The sequence below is a fragment of the Heterocephalus glaber genome, unplaced genomic scaffold (genome assembly GCF_053883595.1).
Source record: "Heterocephalus glaber isolate CG9 unplaced genomic scaffold, H.glaber_assembly_v1.0 deba00000347, whole genome shotgun sequence".
NCBI lineage: Eukaryota > Metazoa > Chordata > Mammalia > Rodentia > Bathyergidae > Heterocephalus > Heterocephalus glaber.
Genome location: NW_028258143.1, coordinates 61507322 through 61525121, shown reverse-complemented (window position 1 = coordinate 61525121; position 17800 = coordinate 61507322). Strand labels below are relative to the sequence as shown.

The following is a 17800-nucleotide window of genomic DNA, read 5'->3' as shown; positions in this document are numbered from 1 at the left end:
AAACTTCTGGCATTCTGTGGTTGTTACATATTGAATGAGTGTGAACCTGTAGGACTATAATTAGATAAAATGTGGTCACTTTATGAATTGATTAAGGATTATCACTGTCTTATTAATAGAAACAGTATACTTTTATAATGCTAAAATAGTGCTAGAGCAAATCTATTTTAAAGCCTTCTTTTGAATTTAAATCATACTTAGTTCATATATAGGATTTAATATCATAATCTGCATGTACTTAAATATTTTTATTTGGGTATTTGTATGCAAGGTGCAGCAACAGCAGTAAATAATTAAATCTCAAATGACCCCTCAAATGTGCATTCGCCTGCCATATGTCCTTAAAGGTTCTCCCAATCCCACAAATTGATCCCTGCTTTCTCCTAAGTACATGTGTGACTTCAGAAAAGCATGATAACTGCATCACTGATTCTAAATTTAACCTCAGCGGGGAACCACTCAAACAGGGCACCCTTAGCAGCTGGGAATGCAAGGTAGTGTTGGATAGAGACAGATTCTCCTTGCCATCATTTCAGGTATGTTGTTCCATGGGAGAGTTTTAGGGAATGAGGAAGGTAGACTTCATGCCAAATCCGCATCCACTCCTGATAAATTATGTGCCTGCCTGCTACTTGCAATCTAACTACACCTCTTTGTTTAAGATAGAAAGACCAGATCCTGTGTGGAAGTTGAGATTCCTTGCCCACCTACTTAGATACTTTAGTCAGTTAAAATGATTGTGGGCCGGGGATTTAGCTCTGGTTTTGCTGCCTGCTGCGCAAGCACAAGGACCCGAGTTCGGTCCCCAGTACAAAAAAAAAAAAAAAAAAAATGATTGCTTCATGATCTTAGGGTCCTAGAAGAGAAAATGTAGCTATTATAGAGGTCATACTTTCACTTGGGCAACTGTTTCTGGCCAGTGCTGGATATGGATTCCTGACCAACTGACAACAGGTTAAGTGCAGGTTAAGCAGGAGTGGGGGACTGATTGACCAACTGGTATGCTGGCAGTCGGCACAGCTTCCACCAGGGTGTGATTGTGGTGAGAGAAAAGGAATGTGCAGAGTGTGTCAAAAGATTCAAGAAATTAGCCACAGATCCTCAGAGAGAAATTTGGACTGATTTTCAGTAAAATGCATTTGACCCCCTGATAACCAGTTTTGGTAAGTTGGCAAGTGGTGTAAGCTTGCCCTTGGCACTTTTGCCTTTATCCTATGATCCACTTCATTTTCTTGGTCAGCCTCCTCCCCAGGTACCGTCCTGTGTGTCTTCTGGCTGTCCAACATCTTACATTGGGACATCTTCCTCAGGCCTGACTTTCCTGGTCAGAGACCCATTTCTAGAGCAGTGGTGGCAAACCTATGGCCTGTGAGCCGCAGTGGGCTGTTTGTATCATTGAAAGCTCTAAAAAGTTCGCCCTAACTGGTCTAGACCTGCTTAGTACATCCTGGAATATAATCCATTTCCTCAGGGTGGTGCATAATGGTCATCCATCCACTTGATATGTCGGTCTGTTTCTCCTGCACTAGTGGGGGCAGTTACAAATTTAACAGAAATTTTGTGAAAAATAATTTCTTGGTTGTTTATGAATAATTCACTTAAAATTTCAGTCATGAAGACAAATCAGGAATTTTTTGTTTTGAAATATCTTTTTGTTTTGAAATTTCTTTATGTGGGCTAGTTTCTCCTATGATTGAACTCATAGCTTTAAGTCTATTCACCTGACCTTCCCTGATGGACTCTGAGTCCATTACCAGTAGTCACATCATCCAGTATTTACCTAAAATCCTATGATCCAGTCATATGGCAGGTGCCAGAAAGGAAGTAATGTCCTAGGAGAGACACAATTCAGTAATGACTAGTGGTGACACCGAAGTGAAAGGAAAGAAAGAAAGAAAAGATGTTTTCTATTTCGTTTTTGAGACTGGGTTAAATTCCATCAGCATAATTTCTCTAAATTCCAGAAAGTAAAAATCATCCATCAAGTAGAAGCAGCAAGGTGAATTTTGGGGTAGATGGTGGACACTGAAATTCCACGGATGGATAAGACCCAAGATGACGAGGTGCCCTCTGACCTTACTGAGATCCAGACTCTAAGTAAACGTCTGGGCCTCTTACAATGAAAAGTCCCAAGTCCTCTCACCTAGTTAGGTTATCAAATCTGTATGTTAAAAGTCTCCTTTGGACATTTTAGAAATATATTTTCATACCATGTCTGTGAGGCAAAGAATAAAGGCAAAGCTCTTTTAATAGCCAAGGCAGGAGTTTATATTATGTTTTTCATGAATGTCATGAGGACTTTGGAATCAATGAGGCTCTTTGGCACAGAGCATTTATAAATGGTGTCTCCTGAGCACACTTGAGGTTTTGTCTGCAGATGCCTTTGCAGCTGAGATTTGTGTACAGAAGAGATGATTCTTTTTACTCAAGAGAAACACTTTAGGTTTTAGAACTTCCTAGGAAGGAAACACCATCACAAAAAGTACGTTCATATGCTTTTAACCAACAACACTAAGTTCTGTCACTTAGCACTTAGAAAATAAAGGGATTTTTAAAATCCATGATGTAAATCCACACTTAATAGTAGAGGCCTTGCATAGACACATGACTTCAGTCTTTTTTTTTTTTTTTTGACTTTAGTCTTTTAACAACTTTTTTCTCTATCACCAGAGGACTTCATCTCTGGTAATCTTAATAAATTATATCTTTATATAAATAGTCATCAATTTATGTTTTAATATTTATGATATCACAGATTCAAATAAAGGACCTTTGTGTAACTTCAGTAAAACAATTAATGAAGATATTTCCATCTTGTAGTATGTTCACATTGCTTAATAAACTTTATATATTCCAATATAATAAATCAATCTTAGACTGTGATACCAAGAAAATCTGTTTTCCCTAAAAAAGTTGCACTTGTAAAAATATTTATCTGAGTTTCATTGTGATGAAGAGGCGAAATCTGGGCTTTTGCTATAATGATCTCCTCATAATTTATTTTCTATTTCATTTCAAAAATTCTGCTATATGTGTATCATTTCTCAATTGTTGCTGCAAGTGCTTTGTAGAAGTAGGTAGTGAAAAATGCATTTAAAATGTAAATTGAAGTAATTCTTGTAGGGCAAACTAGCATTCTTTGGAACCAATAACCTTTTGAATGTTTCTCTGGGCTGAAAAGTTGTTAAGTTATTTTTGTGGTGATTTTCCACTAGAAGTAACACCTTTTAGGTCACCAACAGAATCACACTATACAAGTAGTTCCTCGTTAGCCTTAGACTTAAGAGTTGGTATATTCATCCAGTGTCTGAGTTACCAAAATGCTTTTTTGCCAGGGCCCAGGACTAATGAAAATTGTGTTGGGATTGCCACAGCATTCAGAACATGCTGTTTCTTCTCTTTATGTGTTTTCCAAAGTTTTATTTGTACACGTATCTGTTAGCAGTGGAATTCTGAGTGTGTTTTTGGCAGGCATATTCATTTCACATAGAAATGTAGACAGCAGTAAGATGGAACTAGATAAAGGTCCTAATTTTCTTCATGGGCCTAATGGGGACAGTGAGTAGCCCCTTCTGGGTCTGAATTCTAGTTTCAAGGCTTGGGATTTATGCTTTTAGAGGTATATTATAAAATAACTTATCTGCTTATAAATATTTATTGTATATTTAAAAACATTACTTTTTAGAGTATAATCATTTTTTTATTCCAACATATTAGCTGGTGAATAAACATCACAGTCAAAGTTAACTATTTCAGAGCTGTATTTCAGATTTTGCACATTAATGAGGTGGGGCACCTGACTGACAGTTGACAGTAGTTTTCTGGGCAAGGTGACCAGAGAGTAACCAATCACTTAGATGTTTCATGTCCATTTTCTGCAGTGCTTTGGGCACAGCAGAAATAATCTGAACAAATAATATAAAACAGGAACATCAACTACAAAATTTAAAGAACTTGTAATCCATTTTTTTGATTTTTCTTCCATCAAGCTTAAGTATTTATGAAATTCCTAATTTAAGCTTCCTTTTAAACAACTTCCTCTCCCCTGCAATATATTCTTTAGACAGCAATACAGTTTAGTACAAAATCATCAGAGAAAAGAAAGTACAAAGAAAAAATTGAGTCTGAACTGATATAGTTAGTATAATATATGAAATAGTCCTTTTTAATGTGCTATGTCTCCTCATAGGAAAAAGATCTATGTGAATGAAATCTGAAATATAATTTTATATTTATGGAAATATTTCACAGTTTTTGGCTGTAAGGTTAAAATGATTGTGTATTTGTTTAGTAAAAAAGAGAGAAACTAAAATTTTAGTTTTCCAAAAATATGTCTGATGATCTTTATGCAAGTGATTAAATGACAGAATAAAACAATTATATTTATGTCACTTCCCCTTGCTATTAGAGTAAAAATACTTCTAGAAAACAGACATAGTGAAATTTATTTAAGCTTTATGACACTGTAGAACATGAGGCTAATTAACAGAAGAACACATATTTTAAAACAGACATGTTTGTTACAGTTAATCTTCTCTAGGTCAAGGTGTTATTGCTGATTATTTTAAACTGATCTTTAAAATAAATTACAAAGATCAGAGCAAAACAGCAAACACATCTGAATATAAAGCAGGTAATATTAATCATCAAAAGATATCACTGTGCCTATTTTTCTAATTGTGATAAAAGCTCTAATTTTAAAGTGGTCATCATCAGTTGATAAATTCTAATTTGTTACACACATTTCAGTGTTAGGTTGCAAGTACTTTACTCCCCGTGGTAACAGTCAACAGAAATTTAAGGTTTCTCCAATAAACTTGCCATCATTGCAGAAGCACAACCAGCAGCAGGTATTCATACTAAGGAATACCTTCCATTGAACACTTAGTGCATCTGTAGGCAAGTTATATGCATGCAAGGCTCAAGGTAACTCCAAGAGGAGGTGTGAAATTCACAGTTAACAATGTAGGGTATATAGCCAGAAAAAGAGAGCAGATTACAGCATGGGAAAGTGTCTTTTGTTCAGGAGTTACACAGATCCTGTTTCCTAAGCTGGTGCAGGGTCTTGATATTTGCATTTATCTTGGGTATTGGTATGATTTAGAAGTGGCTTTACAAAGACGTGGAATGTTTGAAGTGAGGAAAATCAAAATTATACAGGCAAAATGATCTATTTTATGGTTTTACATCATTTGGAAATTTTTATATTTGCAGTAATCATCCTGTTACACATAGCATTCAGATGAAAACAAAGGACAAAAAGTTATTCTGCTGAACACTTGTTTAAAAGATGAGCTGAAGGATTGTAGAGACAGAAAAAAGAAGTCTGCACTATTTATAAGCCCCGTCTCTTCAGTTCTATGGCTGAACATAACAGTTTTGACAGTCAGTTCTCATGGGAAAGCTTCAGTTTATTTATATATTTGATTACAGCCACTGGGACAGGAGTTCTAATTGAGGAAAATCCAACATTTCCTGAATTGGAGCCACTGGAAGTAGAGGGGCAAGTCAGAGTGCATTTAACAGAACAGATGATAATACTTCCACATGTGTTATATTTGTGAAATCCAAGTCTAGTCTGTCAAAGCCATACTTTTTGTTAGGGAGAATTCCTTCTGAATCTAATTGGTGACCATTTTGAGTATTTTTTCTGACTGCAGATGTTGGCATCTTAAAATGATATTTTTAGAAGAGTGTTTCAAAAAGATATTCAATAACTAATTATGATTATCAAGTAGCTGTTTATAGGCATGGAAAGTTATGGGCTTTTACTATGAAAGTTACTTCAGCTTTAAAAAATATTAATATTTGTCTTTTTTAAGGATCAAAGACTTTGGAACAAATTGATTGAAGATCAGTGGTAATGAAAAACAGTGGGGCTGTGTCATTAACATACAAAAATGCAATATTTTGAGCCTTAATTGAGGATGGAAAATAAAATGCCACTACATCATGCCACCTTCAAATTGTATCATTAAATCAAAATTTGAAAGAAAGTAATAGTATATGACATTCTGGGACCATTAGTTTGTTAGTGATCTCTAATGAAGGTTACACATGCTTTTATCTTTTCCAGTAGTGAGGTCTGTGTGAAACAACCCTAAAAAGGATAAAGAAGACTCTTGTTAATTTCTAGCCCACTAATAACATCTACTGTTCAGTCCAGCTGCATCTTATCACTTCTAATTGTGAGATCTCATGGCATTTTCTCTATGTCTCTTGAACTGCATGTATCCTTCTATTTTATTACAATACAAGGGTAAGGGGACCAACTGTCCCTGAAACAAGCAAGCAAACAAACACCCAAAACTCATTAAGATTCCTGAGGTTAGAATCAATATTTAATTCATCTTTGTATTTCTCACAACCTTTAGGAAAATGTGTTCATAAGTAAGCACTTGCTTAAGTCCTCAAACTGAAATACCTACAGGGTTCAGCTCAGCATGGTAAATATGTGAAGGAAGAGTTTCAGAAAACTGTGATCAGAAAGGAAAAGCATGTACTTTTTCATTTTTCAAAATACTGAAAGACTGAACAAAACCCAGCTGCAGATTGCTAGCTAGTGATCCTGGATGTGAATGAATGATAGAATAAATAATTTGTTTTCTTAGGTTCACGTAGTGGTCATCTCTCTATGTTCAGGGTCAATAATGGCCCGTAAAAGTTTGCAAGGATTCTGGCAGCTGCATTCAAGAGGATTACAAGGGAGTTGAGTATCTGGTTCTTATTTATAGTATTTATTACAGGATGAGGAAACCAATATTCTCTGTATTATACCCATTCTGATTACTTGTACATTTCTGTAGCATTAAAGGAACCAATAATATGTAATTGTTGAATGAATAAGTGTATTTGTGTTATCCTCAACTGAAGTTATTCCAGCCTCAGGTAATCCAGTGCTTTTAGCCCATTCAACTATGACTTGTTAGAAAATACTTTCTTAAATTAAAATCTGTCTTCCAATAAATACAATTTTTTCTTTTTAGTAGAACTGAATCAAGAGGATTCAAATTCTTTTACAGGTCAAACACTGAAGACAATTATATCAACTAGTACTATTTATAAATATTCCTGAAACATGATGGCTTAAAATTACACAAGACTATGGGTGGGGTGAGTTGTTCTGCCGAGCTGTACAAGGCTTTCCCATGCACCTTAGGGCAGACTGTAGGTTTGCTGGGTTCTGGGTGGTATAGGGGGTCTGCGTTCCATGACTTTGATTTTTCTACCATATCTCTCATAGCTCTCCATCGGGCTAGCCTGGACAGTTCTTGTCAAAATTGTAGGAGGAGGAAGTGGGAATACTTTTTTTTCAAGGTTCTGATTGAATCTGATGGAATCAAATTGCAGCTATACCTTTAGGAAAATGAAAAAGTCATGTGGCTGAGCCAGGGTTGGTATGGGAGGGTCAAGGGTATAGACCGAAAGAAGAGCACATTGAGTTGGGCCAATGAATGCAATAAATCTCCTCTGAAAGCTCTTTACACTTTTTCTGATTATATTTTATTTCACCCACCGTTCATCCAGCCATTGAACAGACAGCACATGATGTGAATTTTTTTGTTTCAAAGTGGTCTGTGTGACCAGTGAGGATAGAAAAAATATTAAACAGTGCAGTGAGGTCCAGGTGCCTGTCAGGTGGCCAGTGCGTCAAATGGGGCTCACCTGACTCCGGTAACAGCATGCCTGAGATTCCTGGTTACAAAGTTCTAATAAGTTAAAAGTTAAAACGTCTTCTTCAGTTGCCTGAAACATGAGCTATTACACTGACAATGACTGACTGCATTTCCCCAGTCTCTTTTGGATAATTGATTTTCACCAAGTGTCACGCTAGCACACTTCAGGAAATTAGTTATTTTAATAGAAGCTGAATATAATTAATTATATAATTTTGGGCAATTCAATTTCATTTCGACTATGACATGGAAAGGAAGCTATGTAAATAGTAACAATAAAATAAAGCTTCATAATGGATTTGAATTATACTTGAATCACATCTATAGCGTGTGTTCTCTTGGGATTGAGGATTACTATCTTTTGAAAATTATTTGTTATTTATGGAATAGTTTTATGATAATGTTTTCTGTTACTGAATCCTTCCAAACATTACTGTAATGGATATTTTTATAAATACTACAAATTATATATACTCTTTTTTCAATAAATGATTTACCAAATGAATCTGTTATTGACATGAGAATTGCATCTTACAAACAAAAACAAAACAAGTTTCTGCAGCCCTACCTCAGAGATTCTGATTCACTAGGTCTGAGGGTAGAAAACTTTGATGTATATCTACAAGCTCTCCAGTTTATGCTGATTCATACCTAGGTTTGAGACCTACTTTCTTTAATGATATAATTAATACAAAATAGAAATACAAGAGCTAACCTGGAAAATCGTATAATGACATCAGCATCACTATTGGAAATATAAGTAAAAATTTTCTGTTCTTTTTTTTTTTTTTTAAGTAAAAAAAATCTCTTAGGTTCAGGAAACTTCTGAATAAGAAGGTTGCTTTCTCCTCTAAAAAGGGTTAAACGTTTTCTTAACATTATAGATTGTGGTGGTTAGGCTGGAGTTTTAAGTTGATTGACTTCGGGATCTGCCCCTAGATTGGTGGAATACACTTCTAGATGTTTCTGGGTGTCAAGTTGACATGGCATGGATTGTGACCACTAATCATGTCAACTTGAATGGAGTAAGAAACATCTAAGAAATCATAGTTCTGGGTATGTTTGTGGATGATGAACATGTATGTAGGCCACAAAGTGAGGGTGAAAGCCCATCCTGGATGTATGACACCAACCAGCAGGCTTGTGGCCTGGATGAAATAAAAAGGGAAAAAAGAAGGAAGTGTACCTATTTTGGAAGTACCCCAGTGTTTCCCAGCACCTTTAAACATTATCTCCATCAGGATTCCAGCACAGACTCCAACCAGGGACCCTCCAGTAAGCTTTCAGGCCTTTGACCTTGGATTGGTGCTGTACTATTGATCCCTCTTGTTTTGTGGCTTCCATAACAATATTATAATGTTGGGTTAAGTGCTATATGATCCTTCAGTTCTCCAGAGTACATACAGACAATGTGGACTCTGCTGCATCTGATTCCAAAAATGGCCACTGTGGACTTCCCCACCTCTGATGCTGTAAGCCTACCTAATACATTCCCTTGCATAATTATACATATATTTTGTATTGATTATGTTCCTCTAGAAAACCCTAACCAATCCAAATTTTGGTACAAGAGAGGTGAGGTCATTGCTGTGACTATACCTCACCATGTGGTTTAGAAGCCTTTGGAAATGTTGTATGGAAAGAGTTTGGGAAGGTTTATAGATGCAGGCTAGAGAAGCCCTAGAATGCTATGACCAGACCTTAACAGGTGATTCTGATCAGAGGTTGGAAGACCAGAATGCTGATGGGAATGCAGAGAGTAAAGGCCAGGCTCATCAAATTTCAGTTGGCAACAAAGGACTTTTTTGTCAGTTGGTCTACAGGCCAGTTGTGTATGTTCCAGCAGAAAATTTATCTAAATTTTGCCTATGTCCTGAGACTTGTGAGAGACAGAGATTAAGGGTAATGGACTAATGAATCTGGCTGAGGAAATTTCAAGGCAGAGTAACATTCAGGCTGTGGCATCAGTACTGATGGTTGCTTTTAGCCAGATTTACAGTGAGAACTTGGGGCAAAAAAAGGTAGAGCAGAAACACTTTGAAGGACTTAAATTTTGGCTCAGAAGGAACCATGTATAAAGCGGGAGCCAAAGGAATCATGATTGCTGAAGAGATTAGTGCCATTAAGAAGAAACCATGTACTTTGTACAGGGACAGAAAGATGATTTGAGAGCATCTCAGGGATCAGCAACCCCACCCATTACAGGCTTAAAGGTGCAGAAGTATCAACCTTTCTTTTGAGAAGAGAGTCCCTGGGACCACTGGTCAGAAAGCTTCCTAGGGAATTGTTTTCCCAGGATTTATTTCATCATGCTAGGACATCCAGGCACTCAGAGGCCACTGCAAACATGGTCCAAGGAGGCCTGGCTACTGCTTCCACTGACAACAGCTCTTGGTGTCATCAGTGAGATGCTGGTTTCACTGGCATGCAGAATGCAAGATTGTGTAGTCAGTGAGGATTTCACCTAGATCTCAAAGGAAGGTCTGGGAGGCCAGGGAAGGAAGCCCTAAGAGAGCATTGCATGAATCTGTGGAAATGAAACCAAAGGTGCAGCGGAGACCTCAGGAAATGAGAAATGTCATAAATGTGGATTATTTGCCTAGGAGAGCTGTAGGCTTCAAATGGAGCCAGTCCAAAAGAAAAGCCATATGCACTGCAACCTGGAAGGCCATAGGGAACTTGGATTTTACCACTGTGTGCCTCAAATACCAGATATGGAGCTACAGGACATAATGTTTACTCTCTGGGTTTTGGTCTTATTTTGATCCAATTCTTTTCTTATTCCTGCTTTTTGGAATGGCAATGTTTGCTCTGTGCCATTTTACACTGGCATTGCTTTTATAACTTGCTTTTTATTTTTACAGAGATTCACAGATAAGAGTTTGTCTTGATCTGATAAGAGATTTGGATTTGGACTTTTGAAAAATGTTGGAACTATTGAGATTTTGAAGAAGGGATTATTGTGTCTTAGGTTGTATATGAGATAACTGTGTTAGGTTAGGGAGAATTTTGAACTTGCCGTTGTCTCTATTTGGAGATTAAGTGTGGTTTAAGGAGATGTATTTGGGGAGGAAGTTGAAAAGGGATGAGATGTGGTAGTTAGGCTGCTTGACTACTTCAGAAGCAGGGATTCACCCAGGGGATTGGTCAAATACACTTCTGGGTTCATCTGTGTGGTTATGGAAGCGTGGTCTTGGGGTCTGTCTCTCATTTTGACACCCTTCCTCTGCTCCACTTCTCAGCATCCATGAATTAAGCAGCTTTGCTCCATTATGTTCTTCCCATATAACATTTCTACCTTGGAGCTAGCTGATCATAGCCTGAGAATATGAGCCAAGTAAACGTTTCCTCCTTTAAGTTAAGGGTGTCAAGTATCATGTCCAGCAATGGGAAAGGCAAGTAATACATAAGTCTATAAAGAACAGAAATAAACTGCCATGAACTCCAAACAATGACTTTGACATTGGCTGTCTTGCAGTCACATGGGAATTTTTAAAAATCCCAATTCCAAGTTGATATTTCAGACCTATTCTATTTTGCTGGACAAGACCCAAGAATGGGTGTTTTCTTAAATTTCCTAGTTTTCTTGTGTACAGATAAATGTGACAGCTACAGCTGTAAAGAGAAAGCATACAGGAAGGACAATGACAGATGACACCACACTTGAGGGTGACCTTTAAAGGGTGAATAGGATTTTTTCAGGCAAGTGGAAGAAGGAGAGGACATCACAGGGATGGTAGGGCATGAGCAAAGGTATGGGGATATGAAAGTGCAAGAAGTGGGAAAGTTCTCGGACTGGCAAGAATTTCTAATTGGCCAGCACAGGGCTAAACATTTCTAGGAGGAGAAATGTGCTGATCCTAGTTTCATTAGAGCTGAAGAGTCAAGGCTGTACTGCATGCATTTTGTAAATGTGTGTTATGGCTCATGTAGTCCGATGTTAAAATTGACATATCCAATGAGCTAAACTCCTGAGTGCGGCATTTTCAAAATGGCATTTTGTCATAGGAGACCATTCACTCAAGACACTAAACAAAAGCATCCAATAAGTTTGGTTAACACTTCTTGTCATACCCCTTTCCTTCTTGGGATTTATAAAATATACAAGAGATATGCAGTAAAATTTAAATTTAATACTGTTTGAAGCATTCCATTTATGCATAATGTTTGCTAATATCCTCAGAAAGCAGCATTTCAAAGAAACACTGTATTTCCCTGAAACTTCTCCCAAATTTGCCTCCTTTATATTTTTGAAATTCTCTTCCCTTTAGCTAGTCTTTTTTTTTTCGTCCTTTAATTATTTCTTTTCTTATTTATATTATCCGGAAGATGGTCTGACCCCAAGAACATTTTTCCATAATTAACATTTTTCATATCCTCTCAGAGAAGCTAGGTAAACAAAGTTGCCTAGTTGAGAGAATAGTTAATGTTTTATTACATAACAGTGATGGCGTGAGTTTAAAAAAAAGAAGAAGAAATATTTTGAAAAGATCGAGAAACAATGAACAATGTCACATTATTGAAACAGCTGAGGGTAAATTAAGAAATAACAGATGGAAGTTATGTGTGGATTATCACACCCAGGTGTCACTGTGCACACAAATTTGGCAGCATTTTACCTAGCTCCTAAGCCTTTTTCTTCATTTCATCCTGAAGAGTATTTTCTCTCTTTTTGTTTAAAGCATTACCACTTAGGGATGTAGCTCAGTGGAAGATCTCTTGCCTTGCATGCATGAGGCTCTGGGTTCAGTCCTTAGTAATGCATACACACACACACACACACACACACACACACACAGCATTGCTCTTAAATTTGCGCACTAAAACCTAGACAGTTCAAAATCTGTAATTAATGCCAACCCAAATGATAACTTACAGTTGTGTAGAATCTTGTATCAAGAGTTTTTAGTTTTGTACATTTGCTATACTATTTGTTTACAGGCTATATTTGTGAAGTAAAAAAGGAACCAGATAGATACTCATTTCATCAGTGAAGGAATTTAAGCTCAAAGGATCACAGGAAGCTAGAGGAAGGGTCATTTACAAGTAATGACACTGAGGGCAAATAGATTGAGGCTTACAGATTTTATATTCCTAACAGATAATGTTAAGAGGCCTTAATGCAAATGGCACACCAGCCTTATGCTTCTTCTTTGAGGTGTGACTCATTCTCAGAAAATAATTTTAAATTTTGTAAAAAAAATTGTTAGCTATTTAGAATTATTCAATATTTATGATATCCATGAACATTTTATCTTCTAGAGATGGAGCAAGGGAAAATAACTCAGCCAAAGTAAATTATCATTGCCATATGACTTGTTGGGATGAATAAACAGACAGAGACTTTACATGTCACATGTGATGCACTTACTAGGAATGTTAGGATGTAAAGTACTGTCTCCAGCAGAAGTAGAGGAAGAGGAGGGACAAGAAGATAAAGTTCAGGTAGTTTCTTTGAAAGTGTTTCTAAACACAAGATATTAGTTGCTATCATAATATAAACAACTTTTTCCCAGGCAGCAGAAAGACCCCTGAGATACTGAAGGTATTTCTTCCAGGCTGTGCGAGTCTAAAACTAGAGTTCATTATTCTTTTATTAATGAAAATGATTACAATATAACTTTTGATAGAAGCCATTCCTATTGACCTCTATTTTAGGTATTGCTTTCCACATATTTCCTAATATCTAAAAGGCTGATAATTCATCTTTTAAAAAATTTAATGAACTTGAGGCATTCTTGGATGCCCTAAAGCATCTATAGTTTGTTATTTGAAAATATTTTAAATTGTAATTTTTCTGAAACATTATGCTAAAATTTACTTTCTAAGAGAAAGTAAACCCCACATTCTGTGGGAAAACAATATAATCACCTTAAAATAAGGCTAGTTTTCTCTTTTAAGAATAAAATGTTTAGAAATTTTCCTAGGAGGAATATATTTTATGTGGTATAGGGGGATAAAGACATAATTTATTCCATTTTTAGGGCACAGCTATTAGTTCATGTTATTTGCTTTAATAATAATCTACCCCAAATTGGTGCTAGTTCAAAAAATTGAAAAAAAATCCCATTTTTTTTTACCACCTTCTGGGAGTTAAACAACTGTACTGAATAACCACTAAGCTTAATATACAAAAATTATTTTCAATTCTTTTCTGATAGATTTTAGACAAATTGATGTGGAAATTGTGCTGCTATGGTTGAATAATTTTGATTAGTGTGTATCATCTGAACAATTTGTTCTGCTGTATCTTTCTTTCTACCCACCCACACATTGTTTCCTTCTCTCCCTATTAGTTCTGTGGACAAGTTAGCCTTCCCCCTCCCGTTAATGGACTCTATGTGAGCACTAAGCTGGTAAAGGAATCTAGCTTGTATTTTCTTCTCTTTCTTATTGTTTTCTTGTGCAAATGGCTAGATAACAATATGATGTTACTCTTTCCTATTCCTTCCTGGTTTTGTTTTTCTAACTCTTCTTTGCAAAACATGAAAGTGTCTAGTATATCCTATGTGAGATCAACTTGCTATGTGCTGAAGAAATTATGGTTATGCCCAATTAGTATGTTCTTCTGAGGATGATGACTGACTTGTGTTAAACATTAAAGCATTTAAGACCACGTTGGAGCAGAGTCTAAGTCTGAGCAGACAGTGGCCTTAGCACCCGGAGGAGGGACATTGTTTCTGGGTTTTCCCTTCAGGAATGTTACTCCTGGGGAAGGGTCTGGAATTCCACACCTAAGCCTCAGAGTAGAATGTTTCTGTGATATATCCACAACTTAACTGATTTCTTGGAGATGTCTCTTCTAAAATTATTTTCCTAAGGTTTTTCACTCCAAGTTACCATTCAATCTTTGTTCCATTCATTAGTCTTTAAAATGTAGATATTGCCAGTTTTCTTTCTTCTCATTAACTTCTCTAGTTCCTTGCAAAAACACCTCTTCTTATAATCTCATCTGTCCTCTCTGTTAAATTATTCTTAAGTTGACATTTTATGCTAACATTTTACTTTTCTTCCTATCTCTTAGACATGTCCATCCAATGACCTCCCGATATCTGATACTAATCTATTCAAAGAGATTTATTAATACAGCTAATGATTCTTTCAGAGTTGAGATTATCAGCATGCACTGCCATGCCTGGCTACATGCCTACTGATTCCATAAGAATAAATTCCAAAGCATATATGAGAGAGAGCATCACTCTAAATGTTGTCCCTTTATGATGTGTTGCAAACTGAATCTCTAATCTCCAGTCCCCTTTTCATAGTGCCAGTTCTAGAGTTAGCAGACAAGTCTGAATTGTTTTCATGGTGATGCCACACCTTTCTTACGTAATTTGCAGTGATCCTTCATTTTTACCAAGCAAAATACTGTTTTTCTGGCATTTGCTAAGATTTTACACCTACTCTCCATGTACCTCATCTTTTCCCTCATTTCACAACTCAATTTAAAGTCACTCTGGATGACTCATGGCCCCTAGACTTGCACTTCCCTTTGTCTCCTGTATTTCCTGCAAAGCCTCTTCTCCATCTTCTGTCTGAACTGTCCGTGCTTGACATGACCTTGTCAATGCTTTAAGTCTGAGTTCAAATGTTACTGTCTTTTCGAAGTATTCTTTGATTTTTCCAGCTTTTCTTATTGTTGGATTTTAACAGCAATAGCACTTTATTTGTACCTCTATGTATCTCAGCATATTTCTCAAAAATTTGTGTTATTTAATGCATATCCTCTTTCCTTTTCATCAGACTACTGATGAATGAGAACTTGTCATAATCATAGAATTACAGAATAATCACAATGGAAAGGTCATTTATGTAGTACAACTCTCTTATTTCATAAATGATAAGTCTAAGCCTTTAACTGTTTTTACCAAGTTCTCACAGCTAGTTAGGACTGGGTTCATGACTAGAATACAAGTTTTAACTTTCAATCCAGTGTATTTTCCAGTCTAGTTTCTTTTTATCTTTTGATCTTCTAGCTAATAGTAGTAACAACCGTTGAGCTATGTACCAGGGATCCTACGTACATTTTTATCTAATTGTAAGAGTAACACTAGAGCATGGGGATTAGTATCTGCATATTACAGATAAAGAAGTAGAACTTCAATGAAGTTAATTAACTTAGCTAGATAGAAGAGTTTCAAAACAAAACCAGGTCTGCTTGCTTCAAAAGCTTATGCTCTAAGATTAAATAAATGAAGAGGGCAGTCTAGTGTGTGGTTGGAGTTTGGAGTAGTCATATTGGGAATCCAAGGATTTTGATCGTCACCTGAGACCCACATCTCAACAGAGTTGATTTAAAATAACTATGTTATGTTTTCAGAGGATTAAAACCACAGTGCAATATAATTACATGCCTTGTGGAATGGCTAAAACCAAGTATTTAACAAGATTAGGTGAAAATTTGGAGCAGAGTTTCTCAACCTTAGCATCATTAACATTTTAGAAGAGATAATTCTTGTGCATTGTAGGATGTTGAGTAGCACCCTTTGTCTCTACCCACAAGGTTCCAGTTCATCTTCCACACTGTGAAGACAAAATAAATGACTCCAGGCATGGCAAAATGTCATAGCAAAATCATACCCAATAGAGATCTACTGATTTAGAGTAATTGAAACTTGAATACATTTCTGGTGGAGCTAAAAATAGGTATAACTGTGGAAAACTGTTTGCAGTGTCTACTAAAGTTGAACATATGTCTATCCAGAAATTCCACACCCAACAGATATAAACATATAATCATGTACAAGTATGTTTTTGGAAGCATTCTTCCTAATAACCTAATACAAACCAGCATACAATCATGTTAGTCCTATGGAATTCTATATAGCAACGAGGAAGGATGAACCCTGAAAGCATGCACCAATATGTACAACATAATATTGAATTTAAACATAATATTGATTTTAAAAAGCCAGACACAAAAGAGTATACAGTGTATGATTCCATTTCTTTAGACTTTATGAACAGGCAATATTAATATAGGACAGTGGTTATTCTTGAAACCACTTGAAATAAGCATGGGGTTTTGAGGTTTTAGAAATATACTTTTCTTTTGGTACTTGGGATCGAACTCCAGATGTTGCACTTGCAAGGCAGGTGGCGGAAACATTGAGCTAAATCCCCAGCCCAGAAATATACTTTTTGATAGGATTTGTGATTATATGTGTAAGTTTAATTTATGAAAGGTCATCAAACTGATCCTTATGATTCATGCACTTTTTAGTATTAATGTTATACTTTAGTAAAAGAAAGAAAAATAACTTAAAGCCACTTCCATTGAGAGGAAGATACAAGAATTCTACACTAACCGACTGCAGGTGAAGCGTCGGTGAACATCAGCTGGTATTGTTAATGTTGCTTTGACAGGAATGGATAGACATGAAATTAATGAACCAGTTTTTGCTTCTTTTTCTGTGGCCTGTCAGTGGAAAACTGTTAAAGAAGTAATAAATTGTGAAGGACCAGAAGTTTATGGGAAAACGTTTAATTTTTAAGTCTCCTATGTTTACCCACATATTTTTCAAGTTTTATTGTTTACATTGCTAATGAAAGTGATTATACTATCCTCATGATGTAGAGTTGGAAAAATGGAAATTCATTACACAGAATGACATAGGTCAGGGGAACCAGCTGTATTATTTGATTACACAAACATCACTATAATGAATTTGTATATGTTCATTAGAGAGATACTCCTACGTTTATATTTAGATTGCTTATTTTATTATAGCTAGAAATAATTCATATAATATACATACTTTAAAATAAATTACCCTCTAATACATGTTTGTTTGTAGTTTCAAACTGTGAGTGAAATTTAAAATGAATAATTAATTGAACTTTTCATTATACAATATAAAATTTTTTCATAGTTTTTCTGATACAGTATAGATTTGGAAACCACTAAGAAACATGTTATGAAATAACATGCAATAAAATATCTACTATGAAGCTGGAAGAAAGCAGATAAACACATTTATATTGAATTCTATATTTATAATGAAAATTATCTTTACTATTGAATGTGATTGGGTTATTTAATCATAACGATGTGATTATGTCTATCATGACAAAGAAATATCATATTTAAATTGCATTAATATTTTTACCTATATTCTATATGG

General features: G+C 35.8%; 1 protein-coding gene and 1 long non-coding RNA gene across 12 annotated transcripts in view; one reads left to right on the top strand and one right to left on the bottom strand.

Moving 5' to 3' along the window:
* Pde1a (phosphodiesterase 1A) overlaps positions 1 to 17800 on the top strand; it is a 309018-nt gene that overhangs the window by 95073 nt on the left and 196145 nt on the right. The window lies entirely within an intron of this gene.
* LOC110346352 (uncharacterized) overlaps positions 1 to 17800 on the bottom strand; it is a 323700-nt gene that overhangs the window by 130997 nt on the left and 174903 nt on the right. The window lies entirely within an intron of this gene.